At 43.4% G+C, this 14,822-nt stretch overlaps 1 protein-coding gene across 3 annotated transcripts in view; it reads left to right on the top strand.

Annotated features, from left to right (window-relative positions):
* ralgps2 (Ral GEF with PH domain and SH3 binding motif 2) overlaps positions 1-14,822 on the top strand; it is a 68,574-nt gene that overhangs the window by 4,560 nt on the left and 49,192 nt on the right. The gene's annotated exons all lie outside the window — the stretch shown is intronic.

The raw sequence follows: 14,822 nt of genomic DNA, 5'->3' as shown, positions 1-14,822 counted from the left end.
CAAAGCTAAGTTATCTGCAGTCGTTTTTTCCGCTCTGGTCTCATTGTAAGCTGCACAAAAGTCATCCAACTTCTCTTTTTCTATTGTGCGTGACGTAAAAAGTCTCCGTGCTTGACGAGTTGTTTTGGAACATCGACGATAACGTTGTGTACGATTATGTGTTTTGATAAAGACTTTTATAAATATATATATTATATATATGTGTGAGGTGTTTGTTGCTGGCAGCTCAGTGAAGTGGGTGTTGTAGATGTGAGCTTGGCCAGCACCTGACTGGCTGTCTGCGTGCATGACTGTGTGAGAAGGAGATAAAAGGCGAGGGTAATGCACCTCCTAGCTTCACGTCAGAAATTTCCGAGGCAGGCACTACGTTTCACTGTGCGGGTTGAGCAGTTTTTTTTTCTTTTGAGGGAGTTGTACACAGAACAAGATTTGAGGAAGTTGTGCAAAACTGCCTCCTCTTATTGTTATGAGCGTATTTGCCATGTGGTTCCTGCTGTGTTGTAATCACAGCTCTTGTTTAGGAGAAGTAAAGGCCATCAGGACTCAGACGGCGTTGAAGCTGTTGGAGACTGATGGTTGAAAAGCTCTCTCACACACACACACACACACACAGACAAAAACACACCCTTCTAAACGCACGCCACAATAGTCCATGCGGCGGCAGGAGGCCCGGAGCTTTGAGAACATGTTAGCCTGTATTTAACCACTGATGGGAGTGGCTCGCACATGAAGGGCTCAGCAGCGAGTGGACTTCTGCACAACTTTCCTCTGTAGTTCCCAGCTTCTCCTTTGCGCTACTTTGATCTCAGTTTCTTTTTCCGTTTTTTGCTTTCTTGTTGCGAGTGTGTCCCCGATGTAGTCCTGTTCCTGTTCTCCAGTTTTGCTCTAATTCTTGGGTGATGTCCCTCACAGCGTGTTTACATACTACAGTCACTAACCCACAAACTCCTGCTTCCTTCTCCGTCCATCTTCATATCTTCTTCTTTTTTTTTTTTAAAGATGTCTGGCTATCATATGATAAGAAATGAGCCACAAAGGTGAGCAGATTAAAGTAGTTTGTTAGTCAAGAATCAGTCAGAATTTAATCGATATAGAAGGTTGACGAAATAACCTACTACAAATATGGTAATGTATACAAATATAAGAATCACTAAAGCTGCAACATCCTGGCTGTGAAGTGAGGTCTGTGTGAAGTGTCAAAAACTACAGTTCCTCAAACGTCCACTTGAGGCTGGTTACAGAAAGAGTAAATCTACATAAGTCCCCATGTTAAAATGTCACAACCTCACAGCAGATATAAACACGTTTACAGCCTTGTACACAAAGCTAATTTCCCCGTTTATGATATTATATAGTGTCAGTGTGCCGTCACAGTTACATTGTCATTCTATGGGAATGACTGCTACTGGTCCACAATGTGTTCAGTTAGCACTATCCTGTGTTGTGTGCCTGTCGTGACATCCTTGACGTGCGAGTGACACAAATTGGTTACTTCAAATAGTGTTTCGGTTTGATGCCAAGTCTTTCTCAACCTGTTCACAAACCGCCCAGTTGATTGGTATTAGCTGGTGTTGGTGTGTCAGGTTGTAGGTGTCTGGGGTCATTAGGTTAGGGGTTAAAAGGTGAGTTCAGGGACAGGGCTATGGTAAAAGGGCCCAGCTTTTAAGGCATGCAGAATCTCAACTATGAGAGTCCTGTTCCACCTGACACTTTCAGGCTGGTCTTTAGCCCCTCGTGTGTCTTTTGGCCTCTTTACTCTGCATATCTGGAATATCCAGGAAGTTTCATTTGAGATTTAAGTATTGTGGTTCACAAAAATGCAAAAAAAGTGGGCTTTAGATAAGAAAGCAAAACCCTGGTTTTCCCTCATGGATGTAAACACTAGGTGTATCGAAGGAGTAACTAGCAACCGCACATATTTTCTGCATCATCCATCACATCGCAACTCGTAAACGTCCTCTGGCTTTGACAAACAGATCTCTATCCGAGTGAGTACACTCTCATTCAACAGCGTTTCAAACACGCCTGAGCCAAAGGTTGTATTATTGCCGCTCATACAAACAACATTGGACAGACGTGTGTGTGTGCTCAGGTGTTTTGAGTAAAATGGGACTATTGTGGTGTTTTGTTCTCTAGATACAGAATAAAGACCAGGCTACAAACCCCCCACCCCCTCACTGGCCCGATTGTACATAAACAGAGCGACGCCGCACCCTTCCACTTCCCCCTGCATAATGTCCTGATCCACCAGTCTGTATCAGTACTGGAGACAAAGATTTGTGGTCCCACAACACAGCCTCATCTATCTGTCTGAATCCTGAGTGTTTTGGCCTGGGAGTTTAACTGAGAGCTGAGCCTTGGCTATGTCATGGAAACTCGTGAACTTGGTCCTGAACTCTGCCAAAGACAATAGATCAGATACAGATAAACACGATTCCACCTCCCTTTCCTTTCTCTCTCTTCTTTTGCTCTCTTGTTCTCCCTGTGCACTCTTTCCTTCCCATCAGACCTTTAGAAACACAGTGTCTAAATACAAAGCCTTATCCTCTACACCTGTTTTCCTCTTATACCCCCCACCCCCCTTTTTTTTTACCGTCCGGCACCTCTTTGATGAAATGAATAGTGATGATTCACTTCTCGAGCAGATGTGTTTCTGTCTCTCTCTCTTGACAGAAGAAGACTTGTGTGACTGAGACAACCTGTTTCCTGTCGCCTTTGTCCCGCAGGTCGGGTCCTGACATGTAGACTTCGACTTGCACTCACACGTCTGCAGTTACACACTTTACATCACCAACTGTCAAACTGGGTGTCTATCCGTTTCATTCACACCTTTTTTCTTCTTTTTTTAATTCAACGTGAATGTCAGCTGACCTTTTTATATAAGGGTGCAATGAAACGTGATATAACCTACACCATTGCTTATTTCAGACAAGGCAGGTACAGATGTAGCACAGACTGTACAGTCAGAGTCAGATGTAATAGGAATAGCAGCAGGGAAATATGTTTGCATCTAAAGTTGACACAAATCTATCCAAATCAAACATTTCTGTGCATTTTTTTTTTTAACTATTACTATTTCACAGTCACTCAGAGAGCGCAGACCTCCGCCAAGGCCAATACTCAAATCTTCTCGCAATGTGAACAATAAAAAATTTTGTGTATCCGCCTTGTGGTTCGTATCCACTCCAAAGATTTTATGGGTTCTTCCTTGGCTCGTGCTGCACTCTTCCACCAAGTTTCATGAAAACCAGGCCAGTAGTTTAATCCTGCTGACAGACAGACAAACAAGCTGCACCCAAAAAACATAATCTCCTCAGATAAGATATAACTGAATCCTTTAAGTCTTTGAACATCATGGCGCTTCGTTGCATCTTCCCACATAATATGGCGTTTATGCAACTATTATGAATTCATTAGTTTCCTCCCACCACACATCCTCATTTGACGTTCACGAATCTGTTTTGTGTGTGTGTTTTATATTGCTGCATTAACCAGGCACAGTGTGTGTGTGTGTAACAGACGGTAGCATAAGTACCTAGAAAGACTTGATGGACGGGGCCTAAGTTGTGATTCATCTGGATGTTTATTTGGTTTCCTTTTGTCTCACAGTCGTGATAAAGCGAGGGGAGGGAGAACCGCGAGGGCGACATTGCCGCTGGAAACAATGTCTTTCCTATTTTTAGTCAATAGATGAATGTTTAGTAGCACATGCATCCTGTCTGTACTTGTCCTCCGAGAGGGGGAACAGAGGCTCGAACCAGTAGTGTCTGTCTAACTCGGGCACACATTGTACTGCGTGTGTGTGTGTATGTGTGAATGCAGAGTGTAGCCCGTGGCCATGCTGCATGCTGTGGGAGAGGGAGGGTCAAAAAGGGGGTGTGAGGGGCTCATTCAGGGAGAGAGGGGATGAGGGAGAGCGCAATGGGGGGGGAGGGGAGTAGTGCAGGCGTTGAAGAGATACAGCTGTTTCTCCAGTCTCAGCTGTTGCTCCTCTTCCATTAGATGCAGGCTCGGTTTCCCCCCTCTCTCTCTCTCAAACACACACACACACACACACCCTAATTGGAAGAAGCACACAGTGTAACGTTGTCCTGCCTTGCGTGTGAGACAGATGAAAGAATCAATCTTTCATAGCTGCATATCAGATGGGAATAGTAAGTCCTCGCCATGTTAGTGAGGGAGGCGGCCATGTCCAGATTAGGCAAAAATCTTTCTCCGTTTAAAAAAAAAATCATATTCTGTTGCTTTTTTCCCTCCTTCACTCTTTTTGTCTCAGTGAGATACGTCCAGTTGTATTTCCTCAAGCCTTTTCTGCGTTTTCTCCTCCTGCTGTATCTACCTCTTGTGTTTTCCGTTGACCTCTGTGTGTGTGTGTGTGTGGGTGTCATGTTTTATTCCCACCTCCCCCTGTGTGACCTCTGACCTGGTGAACTCTCAGAGCAAACAACTGTGTATGTGTGTGAATTCATGTCCCTCTTTAATCAACCTCTTGGTGACTGTTTTAAAGATGTAGTTTTGCTTCTCATTTTTTTTCTCCGTGTTGGAAGTTGGCAAACTTTATTCTTCTCCTTCTCGTCTCTTTCTTACTCAATCCTTCCTCACGGCAGCGCTCCCTTTGTGTCTTAAGTTGTAATTGGCCGTTTTATCAGGCCCTGGAGATGTTAAGGGAAGTCATGCATGCAGCACTGTGTGTATATGTATGTGTGTGTGTGAGAGAGTTAAGCCGTACCGGGAGGGCCTGTTATCTCAGCCTTGCTCGGTTAAGCAGGTTCAAAGTGACTCGAGTTCTGGATCAAAACCAATATTATACCTAAATACTCAAATCTTCGGTTCAGTTCAACTGTATCAACAACACAGGACGATATCTCAGCTTAGGTTTTCCACCTCTTTGTTTTTAAACTTGGCTGTGCAGACCACATATTCACACACAGGATATATGACTAACAATAGCTTGCCTACAGCAGACACTGCAGAGTTTCGGTATCGGCTGGTGCACTTCTCTTTTGGGTCAAGTATCAGAGCAGAGTAGGCCAACCTAAAAGCAGACAGAAAAAAAACTTGTTGGAGGAGGATGAGCTCATTGTTATGTAGACGGTAGATTTTATGGTGAAGTTGACAGATAGTAGGATACAGCAGGACGAGAAGCACTCCTTTTCTGTTTTTCTTTTTGCACGAGAGCTGCTCCTCCGCTCTCTCTAATCTCATTCTACCTCGTAAAACTAATGCTGGATCTCAGTCCAAGTTTGGCTGCAGGACCATTGAGCGAGCAATCCTCAATCCTCCCATCACAGGATGGCTGTAACATGTATGAAACTTGGAGTGTTGTTGTTGTTGTTGTTGTTGTTGTTGTTGTTGTTGGAGAAACGTTAAGACCGTACAGCCTTTTTTTGGGTTGATAACAGGAGGCTCATACAGCCGGAGGTCTGTCAATTAGTCTTACCTTAGCCCGTTTCCGGTACCAGGATGTGTACAGAGATAGAAAGAAGGTATTGTTGTACCAGGACTGTGGGTGTTTGTCTCTGTGTGTGTGTGTGTGTTTGCTCTCACATAATTGTACGGTTTGTCAGGTTGCAGCATGCCATGTCTCTTAAGTCTGTGTCTCACTAAAAAACCCCGAGGGCCCAGTCCTGGGAAATGCTATGTGTCTATCTTTGTGGTACCATCAATGTGAAGGTGAAAGAACCTTTTGTTTTATTTTATTTTTGATTGGAAGTCAGAGATGGAGCTATAAATTTTAGATGTTTTGTTCAAATAACATCTATTTGCTTAAGTTCTGTTGATATATGCGGCCTGAACGCAGAGAGAGGGAAGGCGTGTTCAGGACTGTGTTCTAATGGAGACAAAGCACATACACGTTTTGTCTTGTACGTACTGTGTAAACAATGAGAAACTTATATTTACAGAAGATTATGAAGTCTCAAATTTTCATAACTTGAAGAAAATTAGTTGTTTAAACAAAAGAAACTGAAAAATATTTAACAAAAGCAGTGGTGTCTTTTTGGTCATGAGGTATTTTTATAGAGGTGTGAATCTTAGGAAATGTATGATTTAATTTCTCTTTGAGTAACAAATTTATATTTATAACTGACTCATTAAATTCTTACAATCTGAACAATCAGCAGCAACAGTTGTTGGATGTTTCTTCAAACTGCTTACACTAATCTACCAACGTAAACACAGACAAAAACAACCAATAAACTTCCAACCTCTGTTTAAAACCTACGCTTACCCACTTCCAGTGACTGTCGCTTAAGGTTTTACGTGGTTACCACAATAAAAGCCTCTTATTTCATGTCAGTGTATACGCCAAGAGGTTTTTACTGTAAGAAGCAGCTACAGGAAGTGTGTCACACATTCTGTGGTTTTGACACTTGCAGTTCTGTGTTGTTGTTTTTAACTGAACCCTCCAGGCTGTTTGGAAAAAACAACAGACTATCTGAGTCTAAACATGCTGCCGTAGATTGAGACACGCAGGAAACTCTCCGCTCTAATCTGCTTTGACCAAAACTTCAGATAACACATCTACAGTGCTGACTCAAAGCAATGTATGTGTACAGCAAACAGAGCTGGAGACATGAAACTGTTAATCGTGGGAGGGAAGCCCAGATCGATCGGCCAGCAGTCGTTATCGCTCAGTAAAAAAAATGCGATCAGGAGATCGGGGTTAATGCTTTTTGCTGCCCCTTGAACCACGTAGCACATAATAAGAAGTAGTGGTGGTGCCTGGTTGGAGTGTGGAGGAGGAGGAGGAGTACTCATCCGTAGTACTGACTGTAAACTTTACAGAGTAATGCAAAGTACGCACTTTAACCTGAGGGTTCACAAAGCTTACGGTATTTGTGCTGTTAGTGGAAAAATGGTCTTTCCAAACCAATTGGCAGTCATCTTAAAGTCAGGGTAAAGTAAGAATAAATGTGTGTTCTGAGTTCTAAGACCAGAGAAGGAAGTGTTATTAACCACCAAGTCGAATTTGAATGCTTAAAAATATCAAGTTTATGAAACTAGGTGTCAAAATTGGGTGAAGCAGTCAAGCAACAAGTTTGAAGTGACTGTAACGTGTCGGATGAATTCAGAAAATGACATGACTAACTCTGTCTCTCTGCTAAGGGGTGCAGGGCTATTCTCAGGGTGGCCTCAGCGTGTCATCGAGCCACCTTTTAGGACCGCCCACAAAATCCTGGACTGAAAAACTGTTTTAACCTCTAACTCCACATTTCGGTAATATATTGTTCAAAGTCTTTCCATGTGTTTTCAGCAACTATTTTCCCAACATATTTAGTGTATTTTGAAAGAAAATTCAGAATTGCTTTACACAGACTTTCAAGTGCGATTAGAAGAAAGGCAAGTAAAACTCACGCATTAAAGTTTCAAACTTATCGACAAATATTTTTTATAGGTGATCATTATAACATTTACAGTTAAGATAAATAACATTCCTGTGACATAAATACAGTGGTCCCTCGTTTATCGCGGGAAATACGTTCTAAAAATAACCCGCAATAAACGAAATCCGCGAAGTAAGTTTTACAATTATTATACATGTTTTAAGGCCGTAAAACCCCTAACCACACACTTTTATACACTTTTCTCAGACAGGCATTAACATTTTCTCACATTTCTCTCTTATTTCAACACTCTCAAAGTTCAAACTTTCGCAGATTTAACAAAAATAAGTACAATACTATATTAATAAATGAAACCAAAGATCAAAATCTGTTTTTAAGCCCAAACATTTTTTACAAATTAAATTTTAATGATCAATTGACGAGGTTTGACATATAAGAAATTATTACCAGTAGCTCACGCGTATTTCACAGTTCCTCTGACGGTGCCGAAAACAATGCGCGTTCATACTGTACAGTACGCTGTAAAAAGAAGCAAAATTACACTGAAAAAATCTGCGAAACAGCGAGTCTGCGAAAAGTGAACCGCGTTATAGCGAGGGACGACTGTACACATAAATCATTGTGCTTCTCAACATAGTTATGGACATTTTTTACATTACAGACTTGATTTGATGTCTAATGTCGATGTCAATATTAAGACACCTGCAAAAGGAAGAAATATGATCATGATAGATAACTTAATGAAGTCTGAGTGTTTGGAATCAGCTGGTTCAGTACTAATCGGACAGTCGTGGCATCACTCATCTGTTGCATTGTTGGATCAGTATGCCATGCACGTTTTTTTTTTTTGCCTGACCCAGTGTGGGCTCACGTAATCTGTCACGTCTACACACACTCAGAATATCTTTCCTCGTCCCTCATAACGTAAAGGTTTTGTCTATATGGCGTGCAGTATCAGTTTTAGCCTGAATCGGTGTTTGCCCGGAGGTTTTTACTGCTGTGGGTTTGACTTGTGCCAATCCTCAGAGGCTCATAGAGGAAGACATAGAGATCCTATCAGTTTCCTCTAAACATTACTGCTCTGACTGACTGCTCTGTTGCCTTGTATTGTTAGCCTGCCCTTTCCTTGTTAATAGTCCGTGCAGGGAATGACCGCAGACATCAGTGCTGCTGCCAGCTCCGCACTTCCTCTGCTTCCTCCCCCTCCCTCCGACACTTCTGTCACCATGCTCCAGTCGCCTAGTCTTCTCGGCAGTAAAGTTGAACTTGGGCCGGGGCCGGGCTGCATGCCTGCTCACATTTGGGCCACAAATCAGTCTGAAGGTGGCAACGCACACACAGACGTACTCACAAACTGTCGGCCGTCGCTCTGCCCACACGTGACAGGCTGCTGCTCTGGGGCCCTGCCACATGCCACTACTCACGAGCTTGGCATTGTAGCCTCTCTTCGGTTCATTTGTTGGATAAACAGATACTTTTATCAAGATAAGTTACAGCCTTGTGTTGGCTCTTGGTCAGAGTAGGGTTGTTTTTTTAAGTGTTTATTCAGTTTTATTGCTGGAGGCCGGGGGGACTGGGAGCTATTGAAGCTCAGTGTTATCGTGAAGGCCTGTGAGAGTTGTACATACCAAGTGTGTCCGTGTCCCTGGGGGATGTGCCAGGACAAAAGGACAAAAAAACAGGGTAAAGCCTGGGTTCTAATTATCAACTGAGAGAGCTGTGGGGATTGAGAGAGAAGTGGGGGGAAGAAAGGAAGAGAGCAGGAGAGGCAAGTGTATCTAAAAAAAGCCTAATCACACCCCACTGTGCAAGCGGCTGCTACGACACAGATTTAGAACTAGTGGAATTTCACAAACAGGGTAGACGGATCTAACTAAACTAGCTGCTTGTATGTGCTCGTATCGACGTGTGTGTTTTTAACATGCATCGCGTCTTCTGCATGTTGTTGTCAGCTCATCAGAATAAGAATCAGCTGACCTGCACTTTGCCACAGCGTCCATCCAGCTGACAGACCCGGTGACTGTATTTAATTGTCCTTGCGAACCCGAGTTGTTTGCAAATCTGAAAAAGCCTTTCGTCATACATCCGTATTAATTACTAGAATGTGACAGTGTTTATAAACAAACTGACATGTCATCACATAGATACGATGTTGCAGTTGTTTTTTTTCCCCTCTTAGGAAATCCCCCACATAAAAAAAAAAGCTACCATAGTTGTTTAAAAAAGGGAAGTCAACAACATTTCATTATATCACATTCTATCAGACCTCGTGGCTACGCTTTATCAAGCTGAAAGTCCTACAACGAATCAGTATTTGTGTGTTTACGCTATCAATAATCATGTATTTGAGAGTTTTATGTTTCCAGCTGCACCCAGAATCTGAGTATATCGAGCTCATTCATTACACTTACCTGGAAACCCTTTGTGCATGTGACCAAAACAAACATTTATAAAGGAAGTTGGGGCAAGCCAAGCTTGGAGGGGGAAAAACGGGGGAATGTTCTGTAAAAAAACAAAAAAACAAAAAAAAAACAAAGTGACGCAGAGCTTGAATTGAGCCTGCACTACTACTGGTACTGGGACGCAGATTTCTGCACACATTGAGTAGTTGTACTATAACCGCCGGAGCTGATCGCATCCATTCTAGACAGTGCTTGTTGATTTCACCACAACTGTTGTCTGCCAACTAGACAACTACATACAAATCATGTATTACTGTACAGTACTGTATTCTGCTTTCAAGCTCAAACAGTGAAAGAAATGTACTGTGTTTGTGCTCGTCATGATTTTACATGGGATGTACAGTAGTCATAACAGGGTATACTGTCTAAGATAAAAGACGTTGAGGTGAGATGATTAAGAGTTCTGACACATTTCTATTTTAATTCATGAACTAATGGTGAGCAAAGAGGAAAATAAATAGTTACAAATATACTTTAATATTCAGAGTCAGATGATTGTCTTCACACTTCCCTGTGCTTCTTTTGCTGCTTTTTAGCACCCGTTATGCCCTTGGGTACTTTGGTACTTGCCCTTGGGTTTTCCCTCTAGATCATGCTTATTTCCAGTCACAGACAGGCCTAAATATTCATGAACTGATGGCTCGGTATGTAAGAGTGTAGAGCACAGTTGGTTCACTGTGAGTGTTGTGAGAGTCTGCGTGGTGTCACTGGGTTTATTACTTATTGATTTTCTAAAAAAACAATGCTTTTACTGTGAAATGATAAGGCCCCATTAAACTATTTTCTTTCTCTTCTGCATCACACTGCTGTGATAGATCAGATGTGATGAGTCTGTTTGGAATGCTGAGCTATCTTTTCTTGTGGCGTGTTACATTCTCCAAGCAATTGTGTGGGGGTAGTCCATTTAGGCTGTCAGGAGATGCTGGGGGGGGAAAAAAAGGCGCGACTTGTGGCGAAAAAGTTGAAACAGGCTCAGCTTTTGGAGAAACACATCCTGACATCACGCTGTGGTGGACAATCTGACAAACTGCTCCACAGTCGGCCGGAAATATCGCTGAAACTGGGCACCATCCAGGGAGAGTTCGTGGACTATGACTCACTCCCATTTGTGTCCTCACTTGGTTTATTTTATGTAGCCAGCTTCTAGCCATCTTGTGTGGCATGCAGTCTGCTTCAAAATATCAAGAATATCGCTTTGTCTGTTTATTTGTTTGAAAGAGAGCATGAGAAAGACAGAGCGGTTGAGTGATCTAGAGAATTGATGAAGAGAGGGAGCACCAGTAGTAAGAAAGCTGAGGAAGGGAAATGAAACATTTTCTCAGTTTCACTGAGGCACAAAAAAACATGCCCATAACCTTGCACTAATTGCAGCAATTCCTGATTTAACCTGAATGCGCCTCAGGGTGTAAACTGTGCTGGAAATCGTGGATTTGCTCAGAGTTCTAAACCTGTTCTGTTTGTGAGAATTAAAATGATGAACGTCCTGTTCAAGGAAACACCGTTAGAGTGCCTTGGGCAAAAAACTGGTATATTTGAACAAATGTAAGCACATGACTTTGAGGTTCAGATGTGTTTGAGGCAGTCCTTTTTGTTTTTTTTACCTCCACTCTACTCATGAAGCTGCCTCCTGATTGACCTCCAAAAGGATTTGAACATCAGCGGCATGTTAAGTGATAGTGTGAAGGGGCTGTTAGTTATGCTCCCTCAACAGTAACACACACACACACACACACACACACAGTGCCACCATCCTCAGCTTGAACAGCCAGCCTGCTGAGTGAAAACAGTGTACATCGAGCCGCTGTGACATGCAGCCACATGCTGCGTTGCTGTGTGTACGTGCAGGTTATTAGAGAGCGAGCATGATCAATCTGGCACCTCTTAGCTCGAGATCAATAGTGTTCTCCCCGGGAGGCATGACTAGAGTCCAAGGGAGAGCAAGAACCTCGATGCCATAGCATTACTGAAACACTGACACTGCCGACTAGCTCTGTGGTGATTAACAGGCTCCGGAAAAGGTACAACCAAAGTGCAAGTCATGTCAGGAGGACATCTCAAAGGCTAATCTTGCCTTGAAATGTTGCAAAAACATGATGGTAAAGCGGGTTAAGTCCTAACTTGTTTACAGGTTTTAGCCCAGAACAGTGTCTCCCCTTCATATGACAGCGACGTGTACAACAATGCGAGAGATAACTGACTTTGAAGGCCCACAGCTCCCAACAGTGTGAATGCCCTGATTGTGTACTGTGTGTATTAAAGGGAAGAAGCGGAGGGCACAGCTTAATGGGCTGCCACATCCCTCACTGCTCAGCTCAACACACTGACCTACTTTGCCTCCCTGACTTTGGTGCATCTGCGGCATGCTTTTGAAATGCGCCGCCACTAGGCAAAAACATAAGGCACGTTTCTGTACAGCGCATGCATTATACAGACAGTGACCGAGAGGAGGCACGGTGCAGTGGCACAGTGGGGCAAATGAAGGATTACATTCAAAGGATTGTGCGGTGAAAAGGCCAGTACTCTTGTGCTCTGCTCATAATTACGAGTCTTGCTGTGAGCGCGAGGTACAAGGACATTTCTGCAGTCTCGCACACAGTGGGAGCAGATTGAGAAGAGAGGCCTGCAGGGCTGCTATGTGTCAAAGACGAGCCTACAGTGCTGCAGACAGGGACTGGCAGAGTCACACAGCACTCTGATAATGCTGAACGTAACACAAATCTCATGTCTGATCCTTTATTTGCAGTCTCTCATCTTGTGACCTTACCCTGATCGCACTTGAGGTGCAGTTTAGTAAAGAGACACACACACACCTGGTCTCCTCTCTCTCTCTCTCACACACAGGCACTAATCCTTTATGTTTGAGTGCGCGTATATGTGATAGCCTGTGCTTCATGTTGGGACAGCGTCAAGAGTAGTGAGTGAACATGTACACACACACACACATACAAAAGTAAATGAGATTAGGGCCTGGAGCAGTCTGGTACACTGTCTGTGAATGCCAGGTTCTTACAGTGTTTCCATAGGGCCATCTGTGATGCACTGCCACAGTTTTGTCATGGCTACCGCAGAATAATAAATGATAAAAATGTCATTATAAATCCTACATCACAGCTGCTGTCACTGATGGCGAAGAGAAGTCAGATTATACTCCATTTAAACGGCTCCTTAGTAAAATCCATCCAGGTAGTGTTAAGTTGTGTGGCATTCAGCCTGTTTGGATGTTGGGACTGGTAAAGTAGTATTATTACTGCTGGTTATTTTGTCTTGTTTTGTCTGACTGGATGTCCACAACACAAAGAGATTTAATTAACTATAATATTAAGAGAAGACAAATTGAGACATCTTTAAGAAGCAGGAGGGATCACATGTTTGTGACTGAAAGATTAATTGAATGAACTCGCATGAAAAGCAGCACAGCTCCATAAATAGAAGGCTGTAATAAGATTTTTTTTTTTTGCCTGAAAATTCACTTAAACAATTTATTATCAAAATAGCTGCCGAAGATTAAAATAAATTTTCTGCTGACCAGCTAGTCTGTCTTTTGACCTGCTGTTTGTACAGTTCTTGTTCCCTCCACATCTATGTATGCAGTATATTCTCTCTGATTTGTTTAACTCCTGGAAAATATCCTCTCCGTCAGTCTGAAAGGACTTCCAGCTTAAAGAGCAATCCTTCTGCTGTAAAATAAGGTTGATGACGGGATATGAGCAGCGTAAGGAGGACAGAGGACACGCCGGATGAAGGTGGTGCAGACCTGTTTTCAGAGCCACTGGAGACAGGAATGCAAAGGGTCAGTGCATGCGTTGGCACATGTACAAATACGGCGGCATGTGCATGACGACACACAAAAAAAACACACTGTCGCACTGTGCCCTTCAGTAACGGGGGCCAGTTAGGCTGCCAGCGGCTTTTGTGTTTGAGCGGCAGTATGTATGTGAATGTCAAAAAGCTGTCTGGCAACACAAATAGAGGGGAGGAGGGGAGGAGGCGGCCGATTCAGGGAGGCCTGATTCAACAGCACCTGCCATGCAGTGCAATGAGTCACATTCAGTTTCACGACGACACATCCTCCGCTACAAGCTCCAACATGAATCATTTCACTTTCTGTCACTCTTCTTCTGTTTATTCTCTGTGTCCGCTTCTCATCACCGCCATGACGTCCTGAAGAAACATCCAAATATTCTCCCCCTAACACACACCTACACCTTTATCACTACGAGTATGGGCACAGACATTCCCTCTACTTGAACCTCAGTAAGCAGAGCATGAGAACTCGACCGTGTGGAATTGTATCACCACACGTTTCAGCTCAGCTCACTGTCAAAACGTGCACGGACGTTGCCAAGAGCAGGAAAAAGGAGCATCAGGAGCTACGTAAACTAGTTCAGGATGGTTGAGATCTTGACTGACGAGGCAGACAGAGAACTTGACTGGTGGCTGATGAGCCCAAACTCAAACACAAAGAAGACTTCTGCTAAGAGGTGTTTACACTGCTCGAGTAGTGCACAGATCAACACTTTGTCTCGTGACAATGACAGTGAAAGCCTGTACACAAAGAGATGTTATTGCCGTCTTCCCAGCTCAAAAATATTTTGCTCTTCAGACGTAGCTGAAGGGCAGCTCTGGCCCGGTGTTGTCTTGGTCAGACGTGATCTTTGATGGAATGCACGGGCTTGTGTCAGCAAAGGTTTAAAGTTTACTTTGGATAGCAGAAATCTTAATCCGCTGTTTGTTCTGCTCGTGAGCTTTGTACCCCCATCCAGCGTGATAACAACCTGGAGGGGATGAGAAGATCTTAGCCCTCTACCTGATGGCTAAAGGCCAACTACTGTCTGCCAGCACGTACCACGTTGTCTCCAGCCAGCCAGAGTCTCCACACACACAGCCTTTAATCTCTTAGAGTAGTGAGACACCTACTGGCTAAAATGTGTCATGTAACGTCATGGAGGCAGACAGCGAGATGGGATTTACACTTGATGCATGATGAAGTCAGCAGCAAACAGTGTGGAGCTTA

The sequence above is a fragment of the Larimichthys crocea genome, chromosome XVII (assembly GCF_000972845.2).
Source record: "Larimichthys crocea isolate SSNF chromosome XVII, L_crocea_2.0, whole genome shotgun sequence".
Taxonomy (NCBI): Eukaryota; Metazoa; Chordata; class Actinopteri; family Sciaenidae; genus Larimichthys; species Larimichthys crocea.
This window is presented reverse-complemented; position numbering and strand designations above follow the sequence as displayed.